The following is a 25,026-nucleotide window of genomic DNA, read 5'->3' as shown; positions in this document are numbered from 1 at the left end:
TCATTTCTTAAGAGACAGGGTCTTGCTCTGTCATCTAGGCTGGCCTTGAACACCTGGGCTCAAGTGATGCTCCTGCCTCAACTACCCAAGTAGCTAGGACTACAGATGTGTTCCACTATGCCTAACTGATTAATTTATTTTTGTGGAGATGGGGTCTCATTCTGTTGCCCACGTGGGTCTCAAACTTCTGGCCTCACGTGATACTCCTGCCTCAGCCTCCCAAAGTATTGGAATTACAGACATGAGCCACTGAACCTGGCCTAGCTTCCTTTTAATGATAGTACTGCTCAGTGTCTTGGCTATGTTAAAGTGCACTGTGAATCTCCAAGGATGCAGAGATTTTCAAATTTGTTTGTGTAGAACCTAGACTCACTTTCAGAAAAATAAAGGTTGTGAAATGTAGCTCTGATATTTCAGCAAGTTTTGGGATGCCATTGTTTATAGTTTTGTGTGTCCCCTGAATTTTCCTGGAAAGAAACATTTTTAGGTGCTTAGTAGATGTGCCAAAAAAAAAAAAAAAAAAAAGTACCGAGGTCTTTGTGGAAACTAGAAAAGCAGTTATCAAAGGGATTTTCTTGGCCTAAGAACTATAACTGTGAGAAGAGCAGTCATCTGGAGAATGAGTTAGGTCTTGGGCTATAGGGAACACCCAGAGACTGGGCAACTATTCTTCAGCTCCCTTTTATGACAGTCAATAACCCGGGCCCATAGATGCCCTGCTTTTGCCAGGAATCCACACAGTAGACTGTGCCTGTTCACCCACTGCTGGCTGCTCTGACAGAAGCCATAGATGTCCTTTCTTTCTAATCTTCACATGATGAGGAAACCTCCAGAAGTGCAGGCCATTGATATGGATCTCCCGCTGTAGCCTGCTGCAAGAGCAGAGCCATTTGGCAGGAGGCTGCTTCTCCAGCTGGCCTGGATGTATCCTCAGGTGGTGAAAGACCCTTGTTAATAGACCCAAATGTACCAGGGCCGGGAGCATGGGTGAATCCTAGATAGGCCTCTGTGCTCATTGCCGGAGTGGCTTAGGATTCTCCAACAGTCCAACAGTGACTCCTGCGCCATCCTGAACTCAGAGATTACGCATTTTAGAACTGATAGACCTCTGGAAGGCATTAATACCACCTTCTCTTTTTTACAGGCATGTTGGTTTTTGCAGGGATTAAGTAACTTGCCTAACTCCTTTAGGCCTCTGTTTTCTATAAAATGAAAAGTTTAGGCTCAGGAAAAAAAGAAACACATATTGAGCACCTATATTTTACCACAGGTTATTTTTCATATGATCTCAAATATCACAAGGACACTATATGATGTAGATATGATTGATTGCTCTCATTTACCAGAGGAGGAACCCAAAACTGAGATTATCTTTTGTCCAAATTTCCATAGTTAGTAAGTGATGGACACAGAATTGAACGCCAGTTGTGTTTGATACTTCAGCTCCATCTCTTTTCATGCCAGCATTCCACCAAGGACAGATTTGTTTCAGAAGTTCTTGACTTGATGTTTTCTTACGGAAAATCTTTGGAGAAGGGCAAATTCTGCTGCAGCACATGAAGCAGGAGCGGCTGCCCTGGCCTTTGGCCTTTTGGTGACCCTGCCCACTATGGATGAGAGAACTGAGTTATTTGAGAAAAGGGGATTACTTTGTTCAAAGTACTTTACAAACAGGAACTCATGTAATCCTCCTCTCAAGGGAACTGTGAAGTAGATACTTATGCTAACCTTATAGGTGTGGAAACTGAGGCGCAGAGAGGTTGTGTCAGAACTGACATTTCAACAGAGGTGTTTTTCCTTTCGTGTCCTTGCTCCTAACTGCCTTTGTTACACCTGAGCATCTTCTGGGCTCATGCAATGCCTTGTGTTGCTTGGGATGGGGGCCCTCAGGGCTGACTGTGATAGATGTCAAATTGGCAGGAGGAAGAGGCATTGGGTCTCTCTCGTCAAGAGCTAGTTATTCCAGATACCCGGGCCAGCTCAGAGGCGCAGAGCAAGAAAGGAAACCATCCAAACTTCTGAGCAAGAGAGGAGATTGCATCTGCCCAGCCAGACATGAAGTTCACGTAAAGCCTTCACTGTGTTAGAGCCTTATGAGGGGATATCCAGGAGAGCACAAGGGAGAGGAGAAGCAGGTTTGCTTCCTGCAACAATGGAAGTGTTCGGGGTGGGCTTCGTCCCAGTGGCACCAAGGAACATTGCAAGTCTTCCAAATGGAGCACATATTATAGGGTAAAGTTAGTGCTAGCTACCAGCACTGGCTACTACAAAGAGCATCATTCATGTAAACACGTAGGGCACAGTGATTCAGGACTGCTATTCACAGGAAGCACAGTGTGAAGGTGCCCCTGGAATTTTGCCAGCTTCCTAATTTTTCACTAGAAAGCATGTGAAGAATCCTTCCCTGATGGGTGCAATGGTTCCCGCCTATAATCTTTGCGCTTTTGAGGGATCAAGGTGGGAGGATTGCTTGATTCCAGGAGTTTGAGACCATCCCTGGCAACATAGTAAGACCCTAGGCTCTACAAAAAATTAAAAAATTAGCCAGGTGTGGTGCACACCTGTGGTCCCAGTTACTCAGGAGGCTGAGGTGGGCAGATTGCTTGAACCCAGGAGGTGAAGGCTACAGTGAGCCATAATCACATCACTGAAGACCAGCCTGGGCAACAGAGTGAGATCCTGTCTCACCCCCACCCCCACCAAAAAGAAAAGAATTCTTCTCTCTCAGTCTCCTCCACCCAGGTCCTGATTAATTTTATTGCTGACTATCCTTCCAGGTTAACCTCAGAACAAACCAGTAGTGAAGAAACAAAAATGTGCACATGAATTTTGAAATGGGTTAGGTACAAGAAACACCCAGTGATAGTACAGGTGTAGGCTCCAGTGGATTGAGGACAATTCATGAATTTACCCATTTCGTTTATCCACCCATTTATTCCACCCTGATTTATTTCTTCCCTCAGTGAACATTAACTGACATTTACCAAGTGCTGCTCTGCCAAGCCTTGGGAAGAATAAAACACCGTGGTTCCTGTTCTCAAGATTAGGAAAAAAAGATTCAAAACCAACCCTGCAGAGTAGAAAGGCACACATGGCAGTGGAAAAATGTACTAACTTCAGTGCAGACACCTAGGAGGGCGTGACGAGGGGCAGAGAGTGGGAAAAGGATGGGTGAGAACATTCCGGCAGAAGGAGTTCATTCAGGGAGCCAGGGAGAAGCAGCCAGATGGCAGATTCTAAACAAATTCAGCTTGATGGTTTCCATTTTATACAGGCTGGTGCCCAAATATGAAATGAGATAATGCTCATGATAAGGTTTCATAAATGGAAAATAAGCACTTCTCCAGTTGTAGATATTAGATGGTTATTTCTGGGCTGTGCTGAGGTAGATGTGCTTCTCATGCAGGCAGCAGGGCTATGGTTAGCTCTGAGGTGCCAGTGGCCAGTAAATTTGCTAGGAATCCTGAAAACAATTCTGCTGGAGAATTCCTGAAAAAATTACTTGTGAGCCAACAATGACCACTTTCCTTTACTGGACACTGTGCTAGACACTTGGTCTTCAGTCCTCATGCACAGCCTGGAATAGGTCTGATTATTCTCATGTTAGAGACAAGGAAACTTCGGCTGCTGGGAGTAACTCATCTGCCGGGGTCACATAGGTAGGACACACCAAAACCAAGATTCAACCATGTTTGTCCAACCCCAGTGGAACCTGTGATGTCAGTTTTATTTATTTGCTTACAAGTAAAACTCTGAGTAAGCTGGAAGCAAGCTTGGTCAGAGAGTAATAGTATTACAGGGTTATTTCTCTTTTGGGGGGGGCTGCCTTTTCCTATCTCTACAGAGGAAATGTAACATGTTAGCAATGTTGTCTTTTGTTTATAGAGTTACTTAAAAAATGATTTGGTGGCCGGGCACGGTGGCTCACGCCTGTAATCCCAGAACTTTGGGAGGCCGAGGCGGGTGGATCACGAGGTGGGTGGATTAGGAGGTTGGTGGATCACGAGGTCAGGAAATCAAGACCATCCTGACTAACATGGTGAAACCCTGTCTCTACTAAAAGTACAAAAAATTAGCTGGGCGTGGTGGTGGGCGCCTGTAGTCCCAGCTATTCGGGAGGCTGAGGCAGGAGAATGGCGTGAACCCGGGAGGCGGAGCTTGCAGTGAGCCAAGAATGCGCCACCGCACTCCAGCCTGGGCAACAGAGCGATACTTCGTCTCTAAATGACAAAAACAAAAAAAAAGATTTGGTGTTTTCTACAAGTTTTCAAAATGGCCAGGCTTTACTTTACCAGTGGAAGATAGTAAACTTTATAGAAAAACGAAAATACAGTTATGATAGTACTGTGGTTTAAATGTATCCCCCCAAATTCACATGTTGGAGACGTAATCCCCAATTCAGCAGTGTTGGATGGTGGGGCCTAACGGGTGGTGATTGGGTCATGAGGGTGGTGCCCTCATGAATGGATGAGTGTTGTTATTGCAGGAGTGGGTTAGTTTTGGAGAGAATGGGCTTTTATAAAGCAAGTCTGACCCTGGCACTCTTCTTTTTATGCGTGCTTGCTGGCCTATCCTAATTTTTGCACTTCTACCATAGGATGATGCAACCTGAAGGCCCTTGCTAGATGCCAGCCCATTGATATTGGACTTCCCAGCCTCCAGAACCATGAGCTAAATACATTTCCATTTGTAGAAAATTATGAAGTTTGTCAATTATTCTAAGTGAAATAACTCAGTAATGGAAAAGCAGACATTATATGTTCTCAGTTATATGTGGGAGCTAAGCTATGAGAATGCAAAGGCATAAGGATGATACATTGGGCCAGATGCGGTGGCTCATGCCTGTAATCCCAGCACTTTACTGCTAGGCTGAGGCGGCCAGATCACAAGGTCAAGAGATCGAGACCATCCTGGCCAATATGGTGAAACCCTGTCTCTACTAAAAATACAAAAGTTAGCTGGGTGTGGTGGCGGGTGCCTGTAGTCCCAGCTACTCAAGAGGCTGAGACAGGAGAATTGCTTGAACCCAGGAGGCAGAGGTTGCAGTGAGCCGAGATTGCGCCACTGCACTCCAGCCTGGGCGACAGAGTGAGACTCCATCTCAAAAAAAAAAAAGAATGATACATTGGACTTTGGGGATTCAGGGGTAAGGGTGAGGGGTGGTGAGGAATAAAGGACTACACATTTGATACAGTGTACACTGTTTGGGTGATGGGTGCACCAAAAGCTCAGCAATCACCACTAAAGAACTTATTCATGTAACCAAACATCACCTGTTCTCCACAAACCTATTGAAATAAAAAAATAAAATAAAAACAAAAAAATAAAAGCAGTGGAGATGGAAAAAAAGAAGTTATGAAGTCTACGGTATTCTGTTATAGCAGAACAAAATGAACTAAGATAGATCGTATTTTAATTCTGACGTATATCATACGGATTTCTACAAAATGAAATTGAAAATTGATATCTAATTTTATTTAGCCACCCAGAAGCTAAGATCTCTAGTGTTACAAAAGGTTGCCTACACCTCACCTTTAAAAGTTATTATTCCCCATTAACTTTCGTAATTAGTAAGTTTTCTTTTGGATGACTGGCTTCTTAGTCCATTGTTGCTGCTGTATCAGAATACCTGAGACTGGGTAATTCATAATAAACAGAAATTTATTAGCTCCAAGTTCTAGAGTCTTTGAAGTCCAAGATTGAAGTGCCAGTATTTGGCGATGGATTTCTTGCTGCATTATTCCATAGCAGGAAGTGGAAGGGCAAGAGAGGGCAAGAAGGGCTAAACCAGCCCTTTTAAAATGGCACTAAGTCCACCCATGAGGTTGGAGCCCTCGTGGCCTAATTGCCTCTTAAAGATCTCACCTTTTATTTATTTGTTTGTTTGTTTGTTTGTTTGTTTGTTTGAGATAGGGTCTCACTCAGTCACACAGGCTGGAGTGCAGTGGCACAATCATGGCTCACTGCAGCCTCAACCTCTGAGGCTCAGGTGACCTCCAACCTCAGCCTCTTGGGTAGCTGGGACTACAGATGTGTGCTATATCACCTACCTAATTTTCATATTTTTGGTAGAAATGGGGTTTTGCCATGTTGCCCAGGCTGGTCTCGAACTCCAGGGCTCAAGCAATCCTCCCACCTTGGTCTCCCAAAGTGCTAGGATTATAGGCATGAGCCACTGCGCCCTGCTAGGTCTTACCTCTTAATACTGTTACAATGGCAATTAAATTTCAACATGAGTTTTGGAGAGGCCAAACATTCAAATCATAGCTACTGGGGACTGTTTGGATCTGAAGTCTCTCTCCAGAGACTTGAGATGATTAATCGACTTGAGATGATTAAGACTCGAGATGATTACTGGGGACTATTTGGATCTCAAGTCTCTCTCCAGAGACTTGAGATTATGAAGTTTCAGTTAATGTCTCTGACTCTGTCCCAAACAGTAGGCATATAACTCATTCATTGTTTGAGGAGCTTCCAAGGGTTTTTCTTCAACCACTGCTCATCTCCTATCTTGGCTGGGCATGGTAGGGGGAGCGTGATAAATATATTAAAAACAAACTTTAATTTTTTTTGGTTAATAAAATTTAATCCTCCCACATAGTAGTATGATTAAAAAGAATTTTCTCTAGGGCTGGGATGATGTGATTTTATCAAAATAGTTATAGTAATATCTGTGTGCATTAATTTTCTATTGCTGATGTAACAAATTACCACGAATTTTGTGGCTTAAAATAACATAATCTTTTAATCTTACAATTCCGGAAGTCAGAAATCTAAAATGGGTCTCACTGGGCTAAAATCAAGGTATCAGCAGGGCTTCAATTTTTCCTGGAGGCTCTAGGGGAGAATCTGTTTTCTTGCATTTTCCAGTTCTTGGAAAAAATTCACGTTCCTTGGCTTATGGTTCCTTCCTCCATCTTGGAAGCCAGCAGTGTTGCATCTCTCTTACCATTCTTCCAAGGTTTCATTTCCCTCTGACTCTCTCCTTCTGTCTCCCTCTTCCATGTTTAATAGTCCCTTTAACCACCCAGATAACCCAGCATAATCTCACCATCTCAGAGTCTTTTACTTAATGTTTTAGTTAGGGCTTTCCAGAGAGACACAATCTGTAGCATGGATGGATGGATGGATGGATGGATGGATGGGTGGATGGACAGACAGACATTAGATAGATAGGTAGATAGAAAGATAGATAGATAGATAGATAGATAGGAGATTTATTAGGGAAATTGGCTTACAAGATAATGGAGGTTGAGAAGACCCGTGACAGACCATCTGCAAGCTGGCGAACCAGAAAAGCCAATAGCGTGGCTTCATGGTGAAATTATTAGTCAGAGGCCAAAGGCTGAAAGGCCCATGGGCTTCTGGTGTGAACCCCAGAGCCCAAAGGTCAGAGAATTTAGAGTGCTGACGTCTGAGGACAGAAGAGTGTCCTGGTTCCAGAAGAGAGAGCAGGAATTTGCCCTTCTTGTACCATTTTGTTCCATCCAGACCCCAATTGTTGATTGGCACCTGCCCACATTGAGGGCGAATCTTCCTCACTCAGTCCACAGACCCACATGCCAGTCTCCTCTGAAAACACCCTCAAAGATAAACTTGGGGCAGCCCAATCATTCTAATCAAATGCCAAACCACCTGTGTTTCTCTTTCAACAGAGGAGGGATAGGCTCTGTGCTTACCGAAGCATTGAGAGTAATTAATGCTTTACCAGCTATCTGGGTATCCCTTAATCTGGTCAGGTTAACAGCCAAAATTGATCATCACAGGTATTAATTTAATCATATTGGCAAAGTCTCTTTTCCCATGTGATGTAACATATCACAGTTCTGGGTGTTAGGACTTGGACATCTTTGGGAGTCATTATTCTCCCTACTACATGGGGTGTGTGTGGGGGCTTGGGGGAGGAGTTTAGGAAGAGGAAAACTGTAATGCAAAAAGGTTTTAAGGTAAGGACACTTTTGATTTATTCTCAGCACTCACCTTGCTCTTTGTAGTTAGGTCTTAAGAATCTTTTTGGACAGCCCCCTTTTCTTAGCTATTTACACACAGACTCCATGAGTTAAGGGCCCATGCCAGTGTCATGGAAAACACTGTTTCTGTATGGTGATGTCAAGCCAATGAGCCCACTCATTTTAGAAAAACCAGAGGCCCAGGGAATGGGAACCGTTATTTATTGAGGGTTTGCTATGTACCAGGTCATTTCCATATATTATTTTATTTAGTTGTCATAACGAACTGATAAATTGGGTACTTTTGCTCTCATTTTACAGATGAGGAAGAAAGAAATTTAGAGATGTTAAAGAAACTGGCCTAGTTAATAAAAGTCAGTACCGGCAGATCTGGGATTCAAACTCCACTCAGTCTGGTTTAAAATCACCTCTCTTTTTGTACTTATAAACATGATTCTTTTCAGAGCCCCAATGCCACACCATTAGTTTAAGGCAGGAGCTTAATCCTAACACCAATGCCTTTTCCTTTCTGCAGTACTAATGCATCTGTTATGATCAGAAGGATTGGGACCACAGATGTAGAGTTAAGTCAACTATAGAAAAAGAAAGTGCACCAGGACTTTCAATGTGACTGAAAACTATAAAGAGGTAGATTTTAACTTGGGACCTTGAAGTTTCTAGAGATTGAGTGTTTATCCTACTTTTTGGAGTGTATTTGTTCCTAAATCTTTGAGCCTTAAAAAATATGTTTTAATATTACCATGTATTTGTCACTAATTGCATTTGGGATCAAACCAGTCTGGCTGTATATACTGCTGAACAAGGGACTTTGGAAAATTTCTAGGCATTGGGTATAAGCTGAAATAGTAGACCTCAGACGACCCACAACCAATTTAAAAACAGATTGATAGTGCCTCTCATTTACACAAGCTGAAAGTGCTGAAGTCTCTAATTCTCTGAAATGATTAAGCTTTCTGTAACCAAAGGCAAATACAGGAATCTTTTAATTGTGCAAAGAGAATAATACTGGCTCTGCATGCTCATTCACCTTAGGTGTGTGTATGTGTGTGTGTATATACATGCTGGAGTTTTATTATTGTTTTTTTCTTTTTGGTTTCATTTCTTTCTACCCTTGGGACCATTTCGTGCTCAATGGGCATGGCAGGAGCAAATAAAAAGAGTAAAAAGAACTACAAGTTTGCTTGCAATTCATTACCTCCAGAGGTTGCTTCTGCTGTCTAGGTATGGTAGATGAATCATCTCCAGGGTATCAGAAAGCCCTCACTGAATGCACAGTCCTACAAAATCTGATCCCAACCTCTCCCCGAACCTAAGAACTGCACAGTTGGATTAGGAATCCTACAGCATTTATAATGATTGACGGCAGAGCATGTAAGGATTAGAAAGGTGAAGAAAAGAACCCTTGGGACAGTTACCCAAGAGGTAGCTGTAGGGCAGGAAGCACAATATAGAAAGGGCAAGCCCCAGTTGGTAACTGAGAGAAGAAAAAAAACATTATGAAGTACAGGCCCAGACATTACTTCCTGAAATGATTGGTGAAGTCTTGGCAGGACTGTCTGCCTTCATTGTGTAGCCTTCGGAGTTCTTTAATATTCCCAGAAGAGAAGAGGCTCAGCAGGAAGGACACATTAGAGCAGAGTTGGTTGCAACTAGAGGTCTCACATTCTACACCTTTTTTTTTTTCCCCAAGCCATTAGTCTTGAACTTCCCTTATGCTTTTCATTATGAACTACCCTAGCAAATACTATGGTTTGAATGTGTCTCCCCAAAGGCATGCTCTGGAAACTTAATCCCTAAGGCAACAGTGTTGGGAGGTGGGGCCTAATGAGAGACGATCAGGCCATGAGGGCAGAATGAAATAATACTGTTAACACAGGAATGGGTTTGATAAGAAAGGATGAGTTCGGAGTCCTCTTGCTTTCTCTCACTCTCTGCCCTTCTACCATGGGATTATATAAAAAGAATGGCCTCATCAGATGCCAGACCCTTGATCTTGGATTTTCCAACCTCCAGAACTGTGAGCAAATAGATTTCTGTTCATTATCAATTATCCAGTATGTAGTATTCTGCCATAGCAGCACAAATGGACTAAGACAATAAACAGTTGGAGCTGGGCTCAACTTGCTTCACAAAACAGAAGAATAATGTGGCCCATTAAGTATGACCATGAATTCTTTGACACACTTTCTATTCCTTTTAACCTGAGTGTGTTCTATGACTGCATTGACCAGTAGAATATGACAAAAGTGATATCGGGCCATTTTCTAGGACAAACTCTAAAGATCTAAGCAACTTCCACTTGCTGTTTCTTAGTTTCCACTCACCATGCTGTGAGGAAGACGAAGCAGCCTCTTAGAGAGACTCACATGGAAAGGAACTGAGGCCCTGGCTGACAGCTACACCTGAGCTCTCAGACAATGTGAGTGAGTCAACTTGGAAGTGGATCCTCCTGCCTCAGATGAGCTGCTCCAGATGATGCCATGTATACAGATATGAGCTACGTCCTGTGTGAGCTCTGCCCAAACTGCAGATTCAATAAAGAACTGGTATTTTAAGCCACTAACTTGGGGGTAGCTTATTGTGGAGCAATAGAGCACTAGAACAAAGGAGACTGGGCAAAGTCAGCGCTGGAAACTATACTGTTTAATGCCACCCCATGGCAAAGCTTTTTATCTCACCGAGCCCAGAAATCTTATTAGCAGTACTCTAGGCAGTCATTACCAGTGGATCACAGATAACATGTAAAATGAAACCATTTGTCATCTCTCAGCTAAGTGGTAAGTGATTAAGGATGATGGCATAGATATTAGACATGCTAAACACTGAACTTTGGTCACATTTCATTCCAGAGAGGCAGAGTAACAACTCATGATATGGTTTGGCTCTGTGTTCCCAACCCAACTCTCACCTTGAATTGTAATAATCTCCATGTGTCATGGGAAGGACCTTGTAGAAGGTAATTGAATCATGGGGGTGGATTTTTCCCATGCTGTTCTCATGATAGTGAATAGGTTTCAGGAGATCTCATGGTTTTATAAAGGGGAGTTTCCATACACATGCCTCTTGCCTGCTGCCATGTGAGATGTGCCTTTGCTCCTCCTTCACCTTCTGCCAAGATTGTGAGGCCTCCCCAGCCATGTGTAACTGATTTTACACATGGCTTTTTACACACTGATTTTACACAATGATTTTACACACATGGATTTTACACACTGATTTTACACAAATTAAACTTCTTTTTCTTTATAAATTATCCAGTCTTGGGTATTTCTTTATTAGAAGTGTGAAATACAACTCCCATCCGGGAACCTGCTTGGAATCTGATTGTGTCATGAAACTAGAAGTTGTCACCTCTGCCTTTTTCATGAATCCCTAAGTGGTGGTCACAATGGACTTAGTCTGGGTGCCCTCCTGGTCAAAGATGAATGCAGTTACCATTCTCCTCCCTTCACCACCTGAAGCAGATTAAGAGCGGTACGACTTGTTACACACAGTGACCCTACCGCAAGTAATTGCCTGTATTCTTATCAGTCTGCTAGGGATATCCTACCCCTGCATCACCCCACACAGTGGCTGGCATGTGTTGCTATTGAACACATTTGTTGAATGGATGTAGCTGAGGGATATCTATTCCTAGTACCCAGCTCCTAGCACAGAGCCTGGAACACAGTGGGTGCTAAACAAATGCTCATTACATTGATTTTGATGGCATTATTTCTAAAATAGCAGCTTGATGAACAAGTAGAGTCTCACCCTCCCTAAGAAACATCAACTCCAAACAGAGGCATAATAGAACCAGAGCTCAAAGTAAGAATTATTCACAAATTCCAAGTGCCTCAATCCATGGGTTTTAATGAAAGTCATTCTGCAGTTGAGAATGTTGTAGTAATTACAGGCAAGCTAATATCTCTGCCATATGGTTTGAAAGCAGGTCTGAATTCTGAAAGCCACTATCAGCAGTTTTATTTTCTGCTTCTGCTTCTCTGCACCCCACCCCCTGCCTGTCTTTGCCTCTCTCTTTGCTTTTATCTCTTTCTTTCAACCTCATATTCCCTCTCTCCGACACCACTCTCCCTCATTGGTCCTCTTTACCAATCCCAAGTCACATTTTTAAAGCATTTGGTATGAAGCATCCAGTGGTTCTAAGAAGTAATTGCAGTGCCCAGAATGGGTCATGACATACACCTGACCCAGGGCCAAGAAAGAACCAAGGATGCTCTGACCCCCATGTGAATTGACTGTGTCACTCTGTCCTCCAAGTGTGGTTGCATGACTGAAAGAAAAAGAATCCAATTAATCTCTCTGCTACTGGATCACTCACATGCAGCAGTTCACAACTCTGGCTGCACAGAGAATCACCTGGAGAGCTAATAAAAAGTACTGATGCCTGGGTCCCACTTCCCCAGAGATTAGATTCTGAATTAATTGGTTCAGAGAAGGGTCTGGACATCATATTTTGTAAAAATCTCGAGATAATCCCAGTGCGGAGCCGAGATTGAGAACCCTGCCCTGGATCATTGGCCTTGGATAAACAATAGTGAGAATTGGTCTCTCTCTTTTTGTCTACCTGTTACACTTGGAAGTAAGATGGTACAAACTATTATTGAAGTAATGCCAAATTACAAGGCATCCACTCACCTAGATGCAACTGTTTAATAAAATAACTACACATCTGTTGAGCTCAAAATGCATTCATGAATGCTTTGATAAAGTCTTGTAAAAACTCTGGAAAGTGAGCTGGGCTGGAGTTAATATTCATATTTTGTAAATGGGAGCTTAGATACTAAGATCATATAGCAGGCATGTCTTCTCCCAGGTCAGAGTTCTTTCTACTGCATGATAATATTTTCTTTGCCCCGCTTTATAATAATTAAGAACAGGGTCCTAACCATCTATGTCCCAATAGTCAAGACTTCTCTCCAGCCTGTCCTAAAATTCCCACTATAGGGGTAATTGCCTTGGGATAGGCAACAAAAATGGGTGCTTTGTTTCTAACATGCCATTGTTATTCTTTCCTAGAAAGGAAGAGCCTGGAGCCTTTCTTTAGCAAATTGGTTGATGAGATTAACTAATGATCCCATTGGAAGGTCAGAGAAGCCTGAGGCAACAAAGAAAGGGGCGCTGTCAGGAGCTTGCAGGGAAGCACCAGCTGTTTAGTTAAGCATAACAGACAGGAATAGAGTCTGGAACCAGAAGGGGTCCTAGAGTGTTAAAATTTGAAGTGGGGATCCTATGTTCTTTGGAGACATGCTTGCTGATTTAGAATCAGGTGTTGAGAAGGAGCAAGGGGATAAAACAACAACTGTCCATTGGTAGTAAAAAGCAAAACAAAACCAATTCAATTCATCCAAACCTGAGTTTCTTACCATCAGCCTGCTTGAATCTCAATATCCCTATCTGTAAATGAAGACGACAACACCTTGCCTGATGTTTCATAATGTTGTTTTGAGAATCAAGTGAGATCATGGTGTGTGTGTGTGTGTGTGTGTGTGTGTGTGTACTTTGGAAACAAGTGCTCTATTCCTGTTGAGCATTTTTATAGTGAAAGTCACATGGTGTAGTAGAAAGACTGGTGAACTAAGCGTCAAAATGCCTGGCATCCTGTCCCACCTCTATCTCTTGCTTGCCATGAGACACCAGACAGTGCTCAGCTGGTTCCTTTTCTGTGAAATGGGATAATAATTATAGTGTCATCCCTGAAAACATGAAATACCAATGGGGAAGTTTGCAGGAAAGTACAATACAAATTATGAATTGCTATATAAATCTAAGGCAATATTAGGAATAAAACTCATATGCCTTTCCAGACATACCCTTTGGATGGAATATTTGTGGACTCTGAGCCCTTCAAAATGAGCTTTATAATGATCTTCTCATTGTTCATAGCAGTCTACTTTCATTTATAATGTGAACACATTGTCTTGTAGTCCTTGTGGCCGGCTTCCCAACGTCTGTTCCAACTGAAATAATTCTCTCAGGTTATTCATGGAGATCCTATTCCCTTTGACAGTGATTGGTCTAGGAATGGGCAGGAGACCCAACTCCTCGCCAATGAAGCATGTGGCAAAGTCTGGCTTAAGCTTCTGGGAAAGATGTCTTGTTTCAGTAAGGATACAGAGGCAGACCAATCCCGTTCTACCTCTGGACATTGTGGAGCATGGCTATAATACCTGGAACTGCAGCAGCATCTTGAGTCCATGAGGGAAGCTGACTCATACAACTGATATGTTGTGGATGACAGAGGGATCCTGGAGAATCATTGAGCTGTTGAATTAACCATCCCTGGAACCATCTTAGAAGAGGTTTACTTCTAAATCTCTGGTTTCAAAAAAGATTTTTTTTTGTTTGAACCAATTGGAGAAGATTTTAAAAAATTGCTGCAGCCACAGGTATCTTAACTGATATACCATGTAACTTGACCAGTTTATTACATAATTCTTGATACTTACTTTATCTTCCTAATGCTTTCTCTTTGTGAAAAAATAGCTCCCATCCTCCCTATTAAAAAGTGATGATTGTTAATGATAGTAGACTGAGCAAACATGGAAAAGTTTAATGAAGAAAATGCAAATTGTACATAGCCTCCCTACTTAGAGAAAATTATGGCTAATAATTTGGTTATTTTTTCCTTGGTGTTAGCATAGCTTTAATCTGAGTTTACTTGTTTGAACTGTTTGCAGAGAGGAAGAGAGAGCTCATGAAGGAATTTGCTAGACTCATTCTGCTTCTAGAAAGGATGCTAAAAAAGGGATAAGAGTGGGTGGGCACAAACCTGGAGGACCTCATTGAGAGGAAATACCTAAGAGTACACGAGGCTTGGGAGGAGAGAGTAGTAGAGAGGTAGAGAGAAAATTCTCAGAGACAAACGTAGGCTTCAAGATTTTCCCAAAGGTTGGTTGTGTGTCTTTTGCTGGCTTTCCTTGTCATATAAAGGAAGATGTGCTTTTCCTTTTTCACTGCCTTCTTCTCTAGGCTGAGCCCAGCAGAGACTAACCCTGACCCCTCTGTCTGGAGGAAGCAAACACCGGAGCCAGCTGGAGCCTTGCATATTTTGAGTAGCTCATCCAAATGCATCTCAGTGATCTTTTGAGTAGCTCATCCAAATGCATCTCAGTGATCTAATTAATTGAGGTGAGAAGTGTGCTTCCAGGAATCAGGCTGTGAAGCTTACATGGATGCTCAGAATTCAGAGAATGGCAAGGATCACAAGACTTGGTTTATAGTTAAGGTTGCGAACTGATGGTCTATGTGACCCGTATATTCATTCTGTTTAGGCTGCATAGTATTAAATAATTGGGAAATTTTGGATACCATGTAGATTTTAGATTTCTCTTTCTTTTTTTTTTTAAATTAAGATATGACAATGTTGAGCTTTCACTTCAACATAATAAAACATTAGCTGGAGGTGAATTGGCTGTTCCTTAATCCATGACATAGGCTCTTGTGTTCAGCACACTCACATGAGGTGTGCATCAGTACTGACATTCCCACTATTTTACTTCTATCCATGACCAGCCTGGCTCCTGCTATAAAGACCTGAGTTTTCATTCTTTAAGGTCTAGTGCCTAAACAACAGAGAGATTTTATTTCACTTGCCAGATATGATCAAGTGGTAATGGCTCCTGAAGGGTTCTGTTAAAGAAGACTCTGGGGCTCATTAGGAAAGAGCCACTGTTGATTGGTGATGTCTGCCATGAGCACCAGCTGGGGGCTCATTGTCATTTGCAATCTAAAGGTCACCCACTAAACATTTTGAGGAGAAGACCTGTAGGACTTCCAGAATGATTTTGGAGAAACAGTGGGCCAGCCCACCTGAGTTCTAATTCTAGTTCTACCATAGCCTAGCATGAGCAGGATGATTGATTATTCTAGTCTCCAGTTTCCTCACCTGCTAAATGGGCTTAGTGATCCTTTCCCTATCTACATCACAAAGCTGCTATGGGAATTAAGTATGTTGCTATGCATAGAAAGACTGGGATAATCATAGTAGGTCTTGCTATTGTTCTCATGTATTGACTTGTTTTAAAATCCTTGTCTGCTCATTATTTAGCAAAAATTGAAAATGATTCCTTCCCAAGACAATTTATAAATGTAAATTTTCTTTGTTTTAGATTATTATGAGTTACTTAGGAAATTGTACATATTTTCTTTTATTTGAATATGAAACCAGGAGGAGAATCTATATAGATGAGTCTGTGTGTAAGGCTTATTTTCTGGGCCCAAGAGGTCAGTGTTGGGAGTCAGCTCAGCTTCTGTGACAACTCCTTCCTCATTTCCAATTATAAATAATAATAGTCATAATTTTAATAATAGCAGATATCATTATTCAGTGCCACATGACATTTCAGACTATCTTTCTTTTTTTTTTTCCAGACAGAATTTCACTCTGCTGCCCAGGCTGGAGTGCAGTGGTGCAATCTTAGCTCACTGTAGCCTCTGCCTCTGCCTCCCAGGTTCAAGCAATTCTCCTGCCTCAGTCTCACAAGTAGCTGGGACTACAGGAGCCCACCACCACGCCCAGCTACTTTTTTGTGTTTTTATTGGGAGACGGAGTTTCACCATGTTGACCAGGCTGGTCTCGAACTCCTGGCCCAGGTGATCCACCCGCCTCGGCCTCCCAAAGTGCTGGGATTACAGGCATGAGCCACTGCGCTGGGCCCAGATGGACTATCTTATTTAATCCTTATGACAAACCCACAGGTTAAGTATTATCGTCCCCCAGATTACAGATGAGAAAACTGAGGCTCAGGGAATTAAGCAAACTGTCCATGGTTCACAGCTATACAGTGGCAGAGCTGTGATAATTATAATCACAGCTAACATTTATTGAGCACTCACCATATGCCAGGCATTGTCCTAAAGTTCAACAGGAACTATCTCAATTCTCTTTGAGGCAACCAGGTTGGATATATACTTTACCATCCATGTTTTTATCCCGTGAAAAATTGAGGCCCAGAAAGATTAATCAACTTACCCAAAGTCACACAGCTTGTGTGACTCATAGGCAGGCAGGCTGATTCCAGAGTCTGCTTTGCTTCATTGTCTTTGTCTTGAGAACAAGTTTGGCCAGCCTGAGCCTCTGCTCTGTCCACTGTGCTCCCTGACCTGTGCAGGCTGTGGTCTACATTCAGTAACTTCCAGGGGGAGAAAGGGAGACCAGGACCAGGAAGAACCATGAACATATCTCTGGAGGAAACAACTGTTTAGAGGATCTCTTATTGTCCTTAAGAGCCCTGTAGGAGCTCTGCCACGTGGGTGCCCCAGAGAAATAAATGCTAACAATATAGCTGTACATTGTCAGGATTTGCAGTTGGATAATTACTCTGTTCCTGATAAGATGGAAAATGAATCCTTAGAATTCGATTTGTGAGGTAGAGCTGAAGAAATGTTCTGGTGTAGACTGAATGTGGCCCCCCAAATTCATATGGTAAAGTCTAAATCCCCAATGCGATGGTATTTGGAGGTGGAGTCTTTGGCGGGTAATTAGGTCATGAGGGTGGAGCCCTCATTAATGGGATTAATGCCCTTATGAAAGAGACACAAGAAAGCCTGCTCCTCTTTCTCTGCTGTCTGCCATGTGAGGACACAGCAGGAAGATAACCATCTAAAAACCACGAAAAGGGCCTTCACCATAAACTAGATCTGTTGGCGCCTTGATTTTGGAATTCCCAACCTCCAGAACTGTGAGAAATTTCTGTTGCTTAAGCAACTCAGCTTATGGCATATTTGTGATAGCAGCCCGAACCAAATAAGATGTGCTCTATTTTTGAAATCTTTCTTTAGCACCTGTTAGGGCCTTGAGCCAAGGCAGAAAGATTCTTGATGTACAAAATCCATGTTGCAGATCTGGTGGGAGCTCCCATAAGGGTTCCTTGCATTCACTATCGGTGCCAGCTGCAGCTGCCGCCCAAAAAATCAGCTGTTTGGAATAATCCATTCCAACTCAGGAATCAGAAACTATATCTCAGAGGGGTAGAGTTTATCAAGAACACACAGTTATCTAGCGGGAGAACTGGCACTGGAATCTGGATTTTCTGACATCCACTTTCATGCTCTTTGTTTTATACACGTGTGGACAGACAGGTGGATATAATCAAGAAATATTTATTGAGGGCATTCCATGTGCTCTAAGCCCTTTGTATGTCATAACTCAATTCTCATAAGCATAGCAGAAGGTATTATTATTATTCCCATTTCACAGATAAAGCAACTAAGACTCATAGAGGTTAGCAGCCTTTCCCAAGTTTACACAGTAAATAAGTTTGAATTCAAACTCATGCTCTTAAACTGTTATGCTGTGTGGCCTGTTGGTTCTTTGTGATGGTTGCCTGAAAAAGCTCCATCTCTGGAAAACAGTTGATCACGAAAATTATGAAAGTATCTTAGTGTGTTTGAGCTGTCATAACACCGTACTATAGATTTTTGGCTAATGAATAGAAATTTATTTCTCACAGTTTTAGAGACTGAGAAGTCTAAGATCAAGGCACTGGCAGATTAAGTGTCTGGAGAGGGCCTGCTTCCTGGTAGACAATTGATTTCTCACTTTAATCTTACATGCTGGAAGCCATAAGGAGTCTTTCTCAACTCTCTATTACAAGGGCACTAGTCTCACCCATTGGGGCTCCACCCTCATAATTTATCACCTCCCAAAGCCCTACCTCCTAATGCCATCACCTTAGGGTGAGGATTTCAACATATGAATTTTGAGAGGACATGGACATTCAGACCACAGAAGTGGGAGAGGCAAGACTGGACTGTATGTGCTTGGAGTTCTTGGTGAGGGTCTGTTGATGCTTACATAAGGATGATACCACCATGGGATTTGCTTGAAAAGAGAAAAATCTGTTGGTTCTTCAGTGGGTGGAGATGTCAGGAAATGCCCTCAGTTAGGGCATATATTCATAGAAATGCCCTTTTATGCCACTGCTGAAGAATATTTTCAATATAGAAACCTGTGAAGATTTCATGAGATAATATCTGAAAGTAAGCAGAGGCACTTAGCAGAAAGTGCTATCTAAGTTCAAGATATAAGTTGTCTCACATGTTATTTTTCTGTGAAAGGAGTCTCACTTCACAATAATGCAGCACACTGTATAATGGTCATGTAGCACAGAAATAGATAGGGATCCTGGTGCTATCTCCTTTGAATAGTTAAGGTAGAACAAATCTCACTCCGTAGCTGTGTTGGGGCTGGCAGCAGAGATAGGGTGGTGGTGGCAGCTTCAGTTGGGACTGGTGTAGATGCAAGGAGCCCTCACAGGTGCTCCTGGCAGGCTACATCTGGGCCTGGCTATACATGTGCCTGGCTATACAGGCAGACAGTACAACTGCAGTTGCTGAAGGATTCCAAGGCCCACAGACCAGGGCAGGCCAAATGTCAGGGGCTTCTCCCTTCCTTCCCATGATCTTGAACTTTATGATTGAATTTTTTCCCTCTTTTCTTGAGGGAGATCTGCATTCTGTTGGCCTGTGAGTAACTTGTTATTACTGTAGTCTTCTCATTAAATTCTATCAACACAAATGACTGAGATATATTTATTTTATTATTTCCCAAGCCAACACATGTGCTGAATGGATCATAAAATTAAAATGAACTCTTTCTTCCTGATTATATGTTTATAGGGTGCTTTGCTTTAAGAAAATCCAATATGGGTAATTCTGAAATTGCAAAAACAGGTACTTACGGGATAAATTATTAGTTTTGCAGAAGGAGCTATCTCTGAGTTAAAGAGTATGTGTTCAGCTGTGTGATAGAAATTTTTGCTTTACTAAAATTTGATGTACCTATGCTTCACATGTGAGTGCTCCATAAATATTAATATTTAGATGATGCTATAACTCCAGCTCTGATATAGCATCAGGTACAAAATAAGTGCTCAAGAAATAATATTTGTTGAATGAATGCATCTTTCTCCGAGTGCCAGACCTATATTCTTAGCTATTTATTAGCAATCTCTACCTCGATATCCTGCAGCAACCTCAAAATTTATATACACATGATCTTATTTCTTCTCCTTACATAGCATGTTTCCTTCTCTGTGAGCAGTATACATAGAGAGTTCTGGGGAGGTTGGACAGCCTGTGTTCAAATCCTGGCTCCCCCTTATACTAATTGGTGACCTTAGGCTGTTCACTAAACTTCTTTTGCCTAATTTTCCTCACCTGTAAAATAACTATAATAATAGTGCCTAATTTATAGGGTAGTCTTGAAGGTTAAATAAGAAGGATTAGCATGGATCTAGATATAACAGCACACAGTAAAAGTTAGCTACTGTTATCTCCTATTTTAGCCAACTGCTCTTCTGACTAAGTTAAACTTTGTTGTTAAGTTTACCATCTACTTTTTCTCTCCAGATCCAATGAGACTTCATCTCTTCCTGCATTTTGTTCATCCTAATACTTCCATAGTCCAAAAATCTTGATTCCCTTGTCATTTCTAACACAACATCTGAAGACCAAGGTGTTCTTTCTAAGCTCTGCTTATTCTCCTCACCGTGGCTTTGGGGTCTACCTTCCTTAGCACAGCAATCCAAACCTTTGATGAATTGCTTCTGACTCCAAACCCACACTTCCATTCCATCATTAGCCATTCCTTGCCACTCCCAGTCACCACGCGGTACCCATACTGGACTCCTTACTGCTTCCAGAAAACATCATAGATTTCCACCTCTCTTTGGCTTTGTTACTTCTCTCTGGGATCCTCTCACCTGTCTTGTCTCACCAATACCATCTAGGTGTCGGTTTCCTTGATACAGTCACAGTTCTGCAGAAATAATTGCTCCTTCATGGGTAGCCCATGAAACTTGATACTTAACTCAGTGATAGCACCTGCCACTTGGTATTAATTACAGGTATTTGTTTACTTGCCCTCTCTACCTTCTTCTCTCCTCCCATTAGATATCAACTCCTTGAGGACAGGAACCATGGATTGTAAGATCTTTGTCTATTTTTATGTCACTAGGGCCTACCTAATGCATAATCACAGTTCAATAATTTTTTTAATTTTTTCCTATTATAATATATTCTCATGTCTGCTAAAAAAACCTCCACAGGAATACATGACTTAGGATGTGACAATTTCCTGTACTTTCTGCATCTAGCACTAACTCACTGAAAGGTTTATGTACATTATTTCAGACATTTGTAAAATGTTTAAAATGAGATGTGAGCAAATAATGATGCTGACACTCTATCAAAACCACAGATTTTTTTTTTTAAATAAGAGAAGTAAACATACTGCATTGGGTGAAAGCAAGCTACATTTCTGTTTTAAAGAAAATGTAGAAAAAAATTGCTCCTATAAAGAAGCAATATTGTTATTGTATGATACCTTCTGTTTTTACAGGATGCTTCCACATCGTAATTTCCCTTTTTGCTCGAAAAAGGAAACTATGAATGCACAAAGATGGTGAGCAGAGTAATTTCTCTTTTGAACCTAAGAGAAAAGCGCATACATCTAGCAAACTTCCATTTAGCTTTGAAGGCAGAATGATTTTTCACTTGGAATCCAACAGAATTTCAAAGATGTTCGGCACTGGTGCCCCTCTTGGAGTGGTGCAAAGGCAAGCATAAATCTGACAGATCTGAGGGCTGCACGCATGCATTTCACAGGGGGCAGTGCATAGGGGCTGGGCGGGTCCTCTGCCTGGCCTGGGGGTGAGGGCCATCTGGTCTCTTTTATCTCTCAGTGCTGGCTTAAAGGCTCTCTTTCTGATAATACTCCCTTCTTCCTGCTCTTTCCAATACTGAAATGAGCATCTTATTTTTCACTTGTTCCCACTTTCCTTAACTGTCTCCTTGGGATCTTATAAACTCATTTTAGTGTCTGGCTCATAGCTGTTTAAAGGCACACATTTTAACCGGATAGTTTATATTTTCTTTTCTTTTTTATCTGAGTTCATTTTTCTTCAATACTACCTTGGATGGGCTGCCAGAGTCAGAGATGCTCCTTGGAGGCTTGGAGCCTCTCAAAGGAATTAGTCCAAAGTGGCCCTGACCCTGTGGATTAACTTAAGCCATCCTGCATGGGCTGCCCTGCTGAAGCCAACACAGTTTCACAGGCTGGGACAGCAGCCAGACTTCCCATTTGAGTTTAGAAATCCCCGCCTGACCACCACCCCCTCCTCCCCTCCCGCCACTCCCTTCCTCTTGAGGTCCCTCCTTCTATCCACCAATAAAACAAAGAAACCTGAGAAATTATCTCAGAAAGAAGAGACTTCTCAGGCCTTGACTGTCACACTGGCCTGGAGCCAAGCCACAGCCTGCCTCAAAAATGGACCCATGAGGCAAGCTACTGGAAGGCAGTCAAACACACCCAAAAAGTGAGGTCATTTAGCATCACCCCCATTGACCACATCTCATTTGCTCTGGTTTCCTTTTATTTTAAAGGAAAAATTAAAAGTCTTCGAAGACATTCTCTAGGCTGATAATAAAACTCTAGGATGCCTTGTTCATATATATAACAAAACTGAGAGCAAATGGGTGTGTACGTGTGTGTGTGTCTGTATGTGTAAGCATGTTACAATCTGGGCTAGTAAAATTATCTCAGATTGAAGATATCCTCAAATACCGAAGATGATGCTTATAATTTTCAAACATGCTTTAATATTTTTACTAATGTATATATGTATCCATTATGTGCTGTTTAGTATGCTGCAAATTTTTATAAATAGCATCTCATTGCATGTATCAAATATTTCATAAATAGAACCACAAAAACAGAATGTGGGAGATGGTATGTCAGCATTCTGCTTATGTGTTTTTCTGATTATGATAGTCTCATGAAAAGAGGATATTATGCATTCTCACTTGAAATACAGCAGATGCCAACCATGAGGGGAATGAAGGTGCTAATTTATAATTTTTTAAAAATTGTGCAAAATGAAAGTAAAAAGAATGTAAGTGCGAGCTTAGCAATAAAAGGAGTAGTAAGAACACCCACAATATGGGGGGTGGGTGTGGAGTCCTTTCCTCTGTAACCAAGGAGGTCTGTAAGAAACCACGGAAGTTTCTACTAATTTGAAATTCCACCAGCTGAGAAATAAAACACTGCTGGGTTACTGAAGAAAGGTCTTGGCACCTTATGCACGGGAAATGAAACTTTTCATTTTGCAAGTGGCTTGTAGATTGGTTATTTAACCACCACCCATCCCCCCAGTTTTTCAAAGGCTGAAGAACAGGCTGGAGTTAGAGATGTGGTTTGCATATATTGCCTAGTTGACAGCAGTAGATCAACAGTGAAAGATTAATTAACCAAATTGAAGACAGCAAAGAAATAAGGTTTTAGCAAATGACAAAGCCATTAATGGAGCAATGTTTCCTTCCACTTTAGCTAAGCTCTCTGTTTTTAATTAGCATTAGGATGTTTTTACCGCAGCTATTTAGAGGAGGCTCTTTCCCATGTCAGGTGTTGCATCCCGGAGTCAGAGCTGGTGAGAGAAAAGAAAATCCAACACATCCACCCTAAGCTGGAATTTCCAGGAGTGTCCTCATGGTTCCTTCCCCTCCCTGCACTCACGGCCTTGAAAGCTGAGGCCCTGATGTGGGAACAGCTGTCTTCTCCCATTGGACCACCATAGTCAGTTGCTGATTTGGAGGACAATTCTGAACATATGAAGCACATTACTGGAACCAAAGCTCTGGATTTCCTTGTTTGCAGTTGATTGATAGGAAGCATTCAACCTTGGATGTGATCAAATCAACCCACTAACCCAGCAATGCACTGAGTAGGAAGTCTTTCCTCTTTAGTTATGTATTTTAAGTGGTGAGTGTTTCTTTAGCCCTATTTCTCAGGACTCCACAAGCCTTTGTAATTTACAAGTCTCCTATCTAAATGGTCAGAATGAATGCTTTTATTTTATGGACTGGTAGACTGAGGCAAAGAAGTGTTTTAGTCAAGTTAGTATTGGGAATTGTTGGGGGCAGGAAAAAGAATGTCAAATCTCCTGTGGCTTGGCCAGCAGCTGCCAGAGTATTGGGCCAGCACCTGCTGGTGCATTAGTCCATAGGATGGCCATGGTGGAGGGGATGCTCAAAGCAGGAAATGGTTTTGGTGAATGAGGCTGGCAGATCATTAGAATTTTGAGAAGATTCTAGAGGAGAATGAAAAGGTGAACTTTAAAAGTGGTGGCAGCTAGATTTGCTTTAGAGAGGACTAGGCATTGGTGGAAGTGAAACAAGGTGGCGATTGATGTTGCAGCCATGTTTTTTAGAAGCCATAATGCTGTCTTGCATCTCTGCTCCTCTTCCTTCAGCTTGGCTAACTCCAAACTGATAATCTTTCCAGGTTTGGCTTGCACCCCCAAGCTCTTCCCACTCCTCTCTCCTCAGCCTTAGGCTGGGATTACTGGCTCATGGTCCCTTTAGCACTGTGGCACACCTCTCTCCTAGGATGGATGGCAATTTATTTTCTATCAAGGCTGTAAGCTTCTTGAGGACAGAGATTATGTAATCCTCCTTGTATCCTCTGACCTACTTATTAAACAACTATTCTGTGCCAGACACTATGGATGAAGACTTGATAATTAATCCTCACAACAGCCCAATTAAGTAATACTCTAATAGTCTGTATTCTGAGAGGTCTAGGCTTATAGGGATTAAAATCACCTTTAAAAGGTCACGCAACTAGTGTGTGGTGGGGTCCAGATGCAGACATAGGCGATGAGCTTAGAGCCCATCATTATGTTACCTGCTTCCCTAGTGGACCCTCAGCAAACACCTACTGAATTGAACTGGTAATTTGTATTGTGCTTATTTTATTACACATAGTAGGTGCTTAATTATTTGACTTCAGAACTCACTCAGATTTAAACTTTCATATAAGTCTATGGGAGTAATTTCTTTTGGGTCCTAATATGGTGAGTATAAGAAAATTTCAGTGTTAACACCAGGTGGGCACTGGATGGGTGTCTTTGCAGGTGTTGGTAGATTCTGATGACACGTGGTTTTCATTGGTAAAGGTACCTACATTTTATTATTTCATATCACATATTCATTACTGTAATTTAAAACAGAATGAGAAGTGTTTTCTTTCAGGAGGAGAGTGGATCTGAGGGAG

At 41.9% G+C, this 25,026-nt stretch overlaps 1 long non-coding RNA gene across 1 annotated transcript in view; it reads left to right on the top strand.

The window, feature by feature from the left end:
* LOC117098632 overlaps positions 1 to 10,527 on the top strand; it is a 44,105-nt gene extending 33,578 nt beyond the window's left edge. The window contains exon 2 of the long non-coding RNA XR_004443502.1: positions 10,284 to 10,527. This is a non-coding gene — a long non-coding RNA (uncharacterized LOC117098632). The remainder of the gene's footprint in view (positions 1 to 10,283) is intronic.
* Positions 10,528 to 25,026: the final 14,499 nt, after the last annotated feature.

This window comes from Trachypithecus francoisi, unplaced genomic scaffold (assembly GCF_009764315.1).
Source record: "Trachypithecus francoisi isolate TF-2019V2 unplaced genomic scaffold, Tfra_2.0 Lachesis_group16, whole genome shotgun sequence".
Classification (NCBI taxonomy): Eukaryota; Metazoa; Chordata; class Mammalia; order Primates; family Cercopithecidae; genus Trachypithecus; species Trachypithecus francoisi.
The sequence above is the reverse complement of the archived record's forward strand: the minus strand, read 5'-3'. Positions and strand labels throughout refer to the sequence as shown.